We start from the raw sequence: 10,972 nt of genomic DNA, 5'->3' as shown, positions 1-10,972 counted from the left end.
GCGCCTCGCGGTTGGGTGCGGGCTTCCCAGGGTAGGCTGCGGGAGCGGCTTCCAGCCTCACGGGAACCTCAACTCCCTGCGGCTCACCCCAGCCTGCGGTACAAGGCGTAGCAAAGAACCTCGAGAGTAGCTGTTGCTTCGTTCGTTTGATACCTTGCAGATTTTAGGAGCATTAACGCCCATCATGTTTTCTATCGCCCCAGGGAAAGGAAGCAGGTGTAGACAGCAGCAAGAGGGAATTGTGATGAGGGAATTCTCTGTAGCGTAGATGTGTGCTCACGTTCTCTGAGGAGTTTTGAAATCAGTATTGTTTCCGTTACCCTGAATGGTTACAAGGAGAGAACACTGGACTTGGAGTCAGAAGACCTTCATCCAAGTCATTCCCTGCTCTTAAGTCCCATTTCTGCTCCGTGAGATTGTTTCCACCTCAGATGAGATTAGACTTAAGGTGGCATTGGTATTGGCTGTGGTAAAACAAGATATCTTCGAGGACTCTTCAGTGACTTACATCCATACATCCCTTTTATGGGACAGTGGCTTCTGAAAGCTTCCTTGGAGATGGCAGATAGAGCATTGCACTTATCTTCCCTAGCGTTCACCAATAAGTTGACTTACACATAACTTCTTACTAGCCAGTCAGGTTCACAAAATGATGTGGAGTGAATTACTTTTTATGTAATAAAAAACGTTGCATACCCAAACTGGTCCTTTATAACTCCTGGATCTTTCAAGTTGCTGTATTCTCTGTTCTCTAAATAAACTAGAGGAGACTCTTTTTGCCCATCCCCAGGTTGCCCATGGAACTTTTGTGGCTAGTCTATCTGGCCTTCATCCCAGTTTTTACAGGTCCATCTGCCTCCCTTCATCCTCTCCTTTTTGCTTCTCATATGGGCTTCCCATAAATTGCAAATATTCTCCACTGCCCTTTTCCTATTATTTAATTTATGTATCTGGTTTCTTCTTCATAGATGCATAGGATGGTGTAGCCTAGTGATTAAGAGTGCAGCTGGAGCCAAGCTGGCTGGGTTCCATTCCCAGCTCTGCAGCTTTCTATGAGGCAACTCTGCATGCCTCAGTTCTCTCACATGTAAGATAAAATGTAAAAAGTAATAACAGGGCTGTATTAAGAGAGTTGACATATATAGCTTGCTAAGAAAGTACATAGCATGTAGTGTTATATAAGTGTTAGCTATTCTTGATATTATCGACATGTCCAGGTCAGTGTTTTAGATTAAGAACTCCTAGCAAGTAGGAGACCCAGGCCCCCAAGTGCATTATATTCTATAGTTAGGTACTAATAAGTTATAAATAGAGTGGAGTTATTTATAGAATATCAGTTTAAATTCATTTATATGGAGGATCTCTGCCTCTTAACCCTTACTTTGTGGACATGGAGACTACTTAACTGAAGCTATGAGTGGAATTTTAAGAGTTTCTGCTTTATGACCCAGAAATGAAGTACATACTAGACTTCTCTGTTGACTTATCAACTATTTCCTGGCCAGGCTTGGTGGGATCATGCCTGTAATCCCAGCACTTTGGGAGGCCGGGGCGGAAGAATTGCTTGAGCCCAGAGACCAGCCTGAGCAACATAGACCTCATCTCTACAAAAAATCTAAAAAAAAATTATCTGGGTGTGGTGGCGCGTGCCTATAGTCTCAGCTACTCAGGAGGCTTGCTTGATCCCAGGAAGCTGAGGCTGCTATAAGCAATGATGCATCACTGCACTCCAGCCTAGGCGAGTAAACAAGTTCCTGTCTCAAAAAAAAAAAAAAAAGCTTTTTTTTTAATGGTTGTGAAATACAGTAGTAAGAATCCAACATCCAGGCCGGGTGTGGTGGCTCATGCCTGTAATCCCAGCACTTTGGGAGGCCAAGGTGGGTGGATTGCTTGAGGACAGGAGTTTGAGACCAGCCTGGCCAACATGGTGAAACCCTATCTCTACTAAAAATACAAAAAATTAGCCGGGTGTGATGGTGGGCATCTGTAATCCCAGCTACTCGGGAGGCTGAGGCAGAAGAATTGCTTGAATCTGGGAAGTGGAGGTTGCAGTGAGCTGAGATTGCAGCACTGCACTCCAGCCTGGGCAACAGAGTGAGACTCCACCTCCAAAAAAAAACGGAGTCCAACATCCATATCAAATGACCTCTTCAAAGCTGTTACCTTAGTAGCAACCCTTATTCCACACTGACATTGCCATTATTCAGAGCACTTTTAAAACTCCCTTTTCAAATTGTTTTCAGATCTGCACAGGAAACTCCAACTTGTTTTACTATAACCAACACTTTGGTTTTATACCAGAATAGTATTGATTCCCATCTTATTCTTAGCTCTGAATGTCCTGGATATTTCTAAAAATAACACCCACTCTCAAAAAAACTGGTATTTGCCACCACTAAATATAGTCAAAAGAATTTTGACATAAGTATTGAATGCCTAGGTGTTTTTGAAATCAGAATAAAGCCTTTCTAAAGTGATGGCTTTGAAATAATCTCATTTACAGGTATAAGTTTTGTCCTCTGGTTGTAAAGTTGTATGGTTCAGTGAGAGGTGTATTATAAATAAGCTACCCTTCTGCAAAGGTACCAACTGCTGGTACAACTGGAGGAGATTCTTTAGTATCTCAACCTTGATTCTCCTCTGGCCTGGCTTTGTTCCTGTTTCTAGATGGAGCTCCATTTAGCCACCCACTGGGCTTGCTTCAAAAGTGCTGTTTGTTATCACATGGCCAACTGGCCAGGGCCAGGACAGGTCCTTGGGTTTACTGCATTGACCCCAGACTGTCTTAGCCACCAGAGCACTTGTTGATACTTCAACATTGGAAAGTGTTGAAAAGCAGCACTGAAACAACCCAGGATCGTTGTTGAGAAGGTAGGGAAGGAGAGAGGAAGGGGCTTCAAAAATAGTATGGTACTAAGAAAGCACTGTGCAAAATCACCTGTTTACACAAATGCTTTCTGTGATAATCAAAAATGCAATGACATTTCCTGAATGTGAACCTTAACATTTAGTCATCCATTTGCCCTAGGACAGATTTGAAAATGAGCAATGTTTGATCAGATTGGCCTGATGTTCTTGGGGGCAGGTGATAAGACCCTTAGACCCTTAGGGGTATTGGAGGTTAGCTTTGACAACATGAGTTGTCAAATACTGAATAAAAAATTAATACCAGCAGTCTCAGTGGTGCCAGCCAAGAAGCTTAAAATAGACCTGCATGTGGGTCTGAGATGCCCTCACCCTGATGGTTACTGATTTACTGTGGCCTTTGCCAAAATCAGCAGTCACAGGGAAAAGAGGCTGGTTTACCATACTCCTCTAGCACCTGTTTTCCTACAGGTCTTGGCTAGGAAATCAGCAAGAAATTGCTAAGTAACTAAAGAATGGCTACCTGTTTTATTACCATGTCAGTGTCGGGAGTTGCTTCTTTGAAATTAAGTTGTTTGGAGTTAGCAGTGAGATTGACAAATCATCTATACAAAAGAAACAACATGTACTGTGGTTCATCTCCTTTGGACCAGAGACTATTCTAAATGCTTTCACATTTGTCTGATTTTATATTTGAAAAGGAATCCATTCTCATCAGAATTCATGAGACAATAGAATGTTCAAGGGCGGAAAAGCTTTATTCTCTTGCAAAATGAGGGACCAAAGGCTCTTGGCTGGCAGGCAGGAAGTTTCTGTGTACTAATTGAACATGACACAGAATACAAAAAGTAGGTGTCAGGGGTTGCTTAATGGTAGAATTCAAGTGCTTTACCAAGAGTATTGCATGCCTGTGGACCTGAGATTGGCACATACTTCAAAAATTCCTGTTAGTTAGGCTATCTTCAAATACTAAAGATGACATGTATGGGCAAGAGGGGAGAGATGAAAAGGGAGGTGTAGGTGTTAGTATCTGGCCATCAGGCAATTTGGCAAGATTAATTTTTTATTCAGTATAATTCTGTAGGTGGATTCCCCAAAGCACAGAGGGTATGAGGTGGAGGACAGGCTTCCGGGGAACTGAGACATTGGGGTGTGTCTAGAGCATTTCTTACAATAGGTGCCGGTCATGGCTGCCCTGAATCAGGTCCTGCCAATCTACAGACTTCAGTAGGAGTCCCCAAGCTGTGAACTCAAAAATAGTAGTGACTGATTTGCATACTTTTTAAAAGCTATAATTATTTGCTTATCTGAACTACTTAGAGTATAAGTTTTTCAAGAACAGGGAACATGTCTTTTTACCCACCAATACAAACCCATGGCCTGGCATATAGTGAAAACTAACAGGTAGCAGATGCTTCCTTTCTACCGTTCTCTATTCTAAGTGCACTGACTCCTTATGAGGCAGGCATTTTTCTTATATCCATTTCACAGGAGAGGAAACTGAATCTCAATGAGGGTAATTTGCCCTAGGATCACATAAGTAAGAAGTTGTGGAGCCATCTACTCCAGAGCTTGCACGCTAAGGCACTATGTTATAGTATAGTGATCACTACGCATAATAGGAGCTCGATGATGAGTAAATGGACTTGTTTTAAATGAAGGAAAAGAAAATGACATGTTTCAACAGCTGAATGAAAATATTTCATGAATGAATAAATAAATATTTCATGAATGAATAAATGAATATGTCACCTTTTATTATATTCCTTAGGTTTCAAAAGGGCTTATGTCAGGATTAGGATTTAGTTAATTCTAGCTTTGTGAAAACTAAAGAAAGTTTTATGTTTTCATTATGGGTTTGAGGGCAAACTGCATCCTTATAATTGGAGAATTTCCACCCATGCTTATTGTGTCTATAACCAGCAGTAAAGTTTGCACAGCTAAGTGTATCACCACTGAATAGCCACTCTTGTTAGAGAGCTGCAGGGTTTGAATATAGTTTATCAGGAGAACCAATCATACCTTATAAAAGCATATTTTCCTTAGAAAACAGATACTGTATTTGTAGGTGAATACCTACTTTATTCAACTCACATTCTAATATAACTATACTTGATAATATGATTTGAAGTGAACAGTTTGATTTGTTAAAAGCAGTAAATTAATATTCAGTTCAAAATGTTACTTTTATGTTTAAGCAGTATCAACTGGAGAGAGAAAAGTTCAAGGAGAGAAAAAAAGCAATGCATTAAAGAAGAACAATAGATACTGAATTATACATCTAGTTTCTGCCAGAAACGATGGGCTCTGGGATTCTAATCAGAACATTCAGAGAAATACTCAGGTGCAATATCTGCATTTTGATTTTATCCCTCTTTAAGGCATACTGGTTTTGTGGAATGAGTATGAGTTGGAATCAGAGACACTTGAGTTCAAACCCTAGCTCTGCTTCTTATTTTCTGGGTTTATCCTTCAAAATTTAACCCAATAACTTCAACTTTTTAAAAAATCTAACCTGTGTTGTAAGGATTAGGAATTAGCCAAATGATAACTGGCAAATAATGCCAAATGTTAGTACTTAAAAATGAATTTCCTATTGCTGCTGTAACAAATGACCACAAATTCAGTAGCTTAAAATAACACACATATTATCTTTCAGTTCTGAAGGTCAGAAGTCTGAAATGGGTCTCACTGGGCTCAAATCAAGGCGTCAGCAGGGCTGTGTTTCCTTCTGGGGGCTCTAAGGGAGAATCCATTTTCTTTCCTTTCTCAGCTTTGAGAAGCTGCCCACATTCCTTGGCTCATAGCTCCTTTCTCCATCTTGAATGTTAGCAGAGTAGCACCTTCCAGCCACTCTCTGACTTTGACTTCCTCCTCTGTCTTCATTTTAAAAAGATCCTGATGATTACATTGGGTACACGATGATAATTGAGAATAATCTCTTTATTTTAAAATCAGCTAACTAGCAACCTTAATTCCATGTGCAACCTTAATTGTCCTTTGCCATGTAACATAGCATATTCACAGGTTCTGGGATTATGATGTGCACATCTTTTTTTTGGGAGAGAGGGGGCATTATTCTGCATACCACGGCATTTTTCTCCCTTAACACTCATGTATTTATTAATATATTTATTAAAGGAAAATGAATAATAAAAAATATTTTTATCCTCAAGAAACCTAGTATTTAGGTGGAGAACTTAAATATATGCAAAAGACATTAACCAACAGTACAAGGCAGCAAGCAACAAGCTCCAATATGAGCCATTCAAATTTGTGTCACAGGCCGGACCTGGTGGCTCATGCCTGTAATCCTGGCACTTTGAGAGGCCAAGGTGGGAGGACTGCTTGAGCCTAGGAGTTCAAGACCAGCCTATGCAACATACTGAGACTTTGTCTCTACAACAAAATTTTAAAAATTAGCCAGGCAAGGTGACACACATCTGTAGTCTCTGTTACTTGGGAGGCAGAGGTGGGAGGATCACTTGAGCCCAGGAGCTCGAGGCTGCAGTGAGCTGTGATTGTGCCAGTGCACTCTAAAACAAACAAAAAGAAAAAAAAACAACAAATTTTTGCAACAGGATTTTAGAGATCACTTAGGTGTGTGAGAGAGGGAGAAAAGAGTCACTAGAAATTTTGATTGTCTAAAAGCAGCAATGTAATGAGAATGCCCCCTTCCCTCTTCAAAACCTAAATGTGATTTTAGGTTGAGTTAGGAACAAAGGAGGTGATAGACTCCCTCCATTCCGCCTTGTTGAGTCCCCACCAAACTTTGAAGGGCATAAAAAATCAACAGTGTAGCCAGAGGAGGGCTACCAGCAGGATAAAAAGTTTAGAATCAGAACATATGAGAAGTTTGGAGATATTCATGGCATGCTCTTCAAATACTTTAATGATAGTCATATGAAAAGACAGCTAGCTTGTCTTTGAAAACACCAGAGTTTGAAAAAGCTAGGCCAGGTGCGGTGGCTCAACACCTGTAATCCCGGCACTTTGGAAGGCCGAGGCAAACGGATCACTTGAGGTCAGGAGTTCGAGACCAGCTTGGCCAACATGGCAAAACCCCATCTCTACCAAAAATACAAAAATTAGCCAGATATGGTGGTGTGTACCTGTAATCCCAGCTACTTAGGAGGCTGAGGCACGAGAATCACTTGAACCTGAGAGGCAGTGGTTGTAGTGAGCTGAGATCGGCCACTGCACTCTAGCCTGGGCAACAGAGTAAGACTCTTTCTCAAAAAACAACAACAACAACAAAACGCCCAGGCGTGGTGGTTCATGCCTATAATCCCAGCACTTTGGGAGGCCGAGGCAGGTGAATCACCTGAGGTCAGGGGTTCGAGACCAGCCTGACCAACATGGAGAAACCCCATCTCTAATAAAAATACAAAATTAGCCAGGCATGATGGCCCACGCCTGTAATCCCAGCTACTGGGGAGGTTGAGGCAAGAGAATTGCTTGAACCTGAGAGGCGGAGATTGTGGTGAGCTGAGATCACACCGATGCACTCCAGCCTGGGCAACAAGAGTGAAACTCCACCTCAAAAAAAAAAAAAAAGAAAAGAAAAAAGAAAAAGTTAGAATTAAGTGTGTGGAAGTTAGATTTAAACTCAATATGATAACTTTAAAGTGGTTACAGTTTTCTGAAAATGAATGAGCTTACCCCCTGAGACAATGAGTTTCCTGTTACTGAAGGTATTCAAATAGACTGTTGTTGTGGGAAGTCAGGGACCCCGAACGGAGGGACTGGCTGAAGCCATGGCAGAAGTACATAAATTGTGAAGATTTCATGGACATTTATTAGTTCCCCAAATTAATACTTTTATAATTTCTTACTCCTGTCTTTACTGCAATCTCTGAACATAAATTGTGAAGATTTCATGGACATTTATCACTTCCCTAATCAATACTCTTGTGATTTCCTATGCCTGTCTTTAATCTCTTAATCCTGTCATCGTAAGCTGAGGATGTATGTCACCTCAGGACCCTGTGATGATTGCATTAACTGCACAGATTGTTCATAAATCATGTGTGTTTAAACAATATGAAATCTGGGCACCTTGAAAAAAGAACAGGATAACAGTGATGTTCAGGGAACAAGGGAGATAACCATTAGGTCTGGCTGCCTGAGAGCCGGGCGGAATAGAGCCATATTTCTCTTCTTTCAAAAGCAAATAGGAGAAATATTGCTGAATTCTTTTTCTCAGCAAGGAACAGCCCTGAGAAAGAGAATGCATTCCCAGGGGCAGGTCTCTAAAATGGCTGCTCTGGGAATGTCTGTCTTACACAGTTGTAGATAAGGGATGAAATAAGCCCCGGTCTCCTGTAGCACTTCCAGGCCTATTAGGACGATGAAATTCCCGCCTAATAAATTTTGGTCAGACTGGTTGTCTGCTCTCAAACCCTGTCTCCTGATAAGATTTATCAATGACAATGCATGCCCAGTGGGACATGAAACTTCATTAGCATTTTTAATTTCACCCTGGTCCTGTGATCTCCCTCTGCCTCCATTCGCCTTGTGATATCTTATTATCTTGTGAAGCATGTGATCTCTGTGACCCACGCCCTATTTGTACACTCCCTCCCCTTTGAAAATCACTAATAAAAACTTGCTGATTTTGTGGCTTGGGGGGCATCACGGAACCTGCCGACATGTGATGTCTCCCCAGGACACCCATCTTTAAAATTTCTCTCTTTTGTACTCTTTCCCTTTATTTCTCAGACCAGCTGACACTTAGGGAAATAGAAAAGAACCTATGTTGAATTATTGGGGGTGATTCCCCCAATAGAATGTAGACAACAAATGACAAAGAATGTGCTCTCAAAGCACTTTGTTTGAACTTTATACTCACATTATCATCATTTGCAGGCCAGTCTCCCTGTGTAGATGTGTAGATGTGACCTCTTCCTAGGCTGAATCTATCATATATGTTTTTAACTTGGCTTAGGAGGTAGCTAACAAATGTTGGCTAGGTAAATGGATGATGCATGGGTGAGGTTGAGAGTTGGAGAGAGTGACTGTCAGAGTCCCTCCAACTCTGGGACTCAATTCTCTGAGCTGGGATCTAAGCTAGGTTTAGTGAATTTAATTGAGATCCAGAAAGGGGGTGAGGGTGGTGGCGCATTCTAGGTGGGAACCACAGTGCAGAAAGGTCAAGAGGAGAGCAAATCTGAGTCGAGGAGCTATGTTGGGTGAAGAGCAGGAGTTAGAGTTGGGCAGAGTCTGGGTCTTGATTCTTGAAGGTCTTTAATTTCAAGGATGTTGGACTTCCTCATTCTGCAGTTGGGATGCAGATTGACACTTGACTGAATTGTGATCAAAGAAGAGAAAATTGCCCTGACAATGATATGCATCTTAGCTGATTGGCATAACTGGAAGTGATTGCCTAAACGTGGGTGTAAAGAGTTAAAATGCAGAGCTAGACGATGGCAGCAAGGATGTAAAGGAGGCAACAGATAGGAAGATATGTTACTAAAAAATCAGGACTTGTTGGCGAGGTAAATGAGAAACGGTGAAAAGAGAGAAGGTATCAAAGAGGCTCAAAGCTTTGTGCATGGGTGGCCATGAGGATTGACATATATGTCAAACTTTCTTATTGAGATGGAAGTAATATGGAAAAATATTCAAAATATCCAGGATTTTTCCCAAACTGTTTCCATTAAGTTCATGGCTGAAGTGGGCTGTTTTGAATAAGTATGAGGATAGAAAGTCAAGAGTATTGCCAAGTGCAGTGGCTCACACCTGTAATCCCAGCACTTTGGGAGGCCAAGGCAGGCGGATCACGAGGTCAGGAGATCAAGATCATCCTGGCTAACACGGTGAAACCCTGTCTCTACTAAAAATACAAAAATATTAGCCAGGCATGGTGGTGGGTGCCTGTAATCCCAGCTACTTGGGAGGCTGAGGCAGGAGAATGGCGTGAACCCGGGAGGCAGACCTTGCAGTGAGCTGAGATCGCACCACTGCACTCCAGCCTGGGTGACAGAGCGAGACTCTGTCTCAAAAAAAAAAGTCAAGAGCATTAGCCTGTGAAGGGCAAACATTTTTAACAGGGGAGCTGTTATACTGGCAAAACCTGATACTGAATAGTAATAGTTATAGTAGCACCTTGTATGAGCCCATTATGAGCCTGCATGATATGAGACACTTTGTATGTATCATCCCATTTCATGCAGTTACCCATGAGTATGAAGGCATCAGCTGGTACTCCACACAGTGTCTGCTTTAGGGCAGCTCCCAAGGAAAATTCCCACCCATCTTAGTACTAAGGATAATTATAAGTCTCAGAAGTGATTGGATTCTTTTAAAAATTCTTGGACTCTGAACTGAATAAATAATTCTATCTCTGTGTGTTTGAAGGGGTGGAGGAGGTAAAAACAATTATTCAAAGTTTTAGAGCCAGAATTGTGACTCAGTAATGGAATGTGTGCAATATATTGTTTTTTAAACCTATTTCCTGTTTCTGTTTCATGTCCCCACCCTTGTTTTTCTGCCTCTCTTCTCACTTCTCATTTAACTTATGCTATCTTTTATTTTATATATCCCTAAAAGTAGTCATAAATTCATTCTGCAATAAAGGAGAGTAATATAAATGTATTTTTATTTATATTAGTCCTCGCTTCATAGATGAGGAACAGGGGCTTAATTTATCTGACTTGCCCAAGATTACGGCGGGTGTATTATCTATTGCTGGATAACAAATCACCACCAAAATTAGCTTGAAACAACAAATATTTCTGATCTCACTCTGTTTCTGAGGGTCAAGAATATGGGAGCAGCTTCCCTGGGTGTTTCTAGCTCAGGGTCTCATGAGTTTGCAGTCAAGCCATCAGCCAGGGCTGCAGAGTCACCTGAAGGCTTGGCTGAGGCTGAAGAATATGCTTCCAGCTCACTCACATAGCTGAACATTTTCATTTCTTGCCACATGGGCCTTTCTATAGGGCTGCTCACAACATGGCAGCTGGCTTTCCCCAGAGTGAGTAATCTGAGAGAGACAGACAATGAGAGAGAGACAAAGACGGAAGCTACAGCATCTTTTACAACAATCTTGGAAGTGACATACAATTACTTCTGTACCCTGGTAAAATTTGAGAAAGCATTCCACAGG

The sequence above is a fragment of the Pongo pygmaeus genome, chromosome 7 (genome assembly GCF_028885625.2).
Source record: "Pongo pygmaeus isolate AG05252 chromosome 7, NHGRI_mPonPyg2-v2.0_pri, whole genome shotgun sequence".
Taxonomy (NCBI): Eukaryota; Metazoa; Chordata; class Mammalia; order Primates; family Hominidae; genus Pongo; species Pongo pygmaeus.
Note: the sequence above shows the minus strand (reverse complement) of the source record.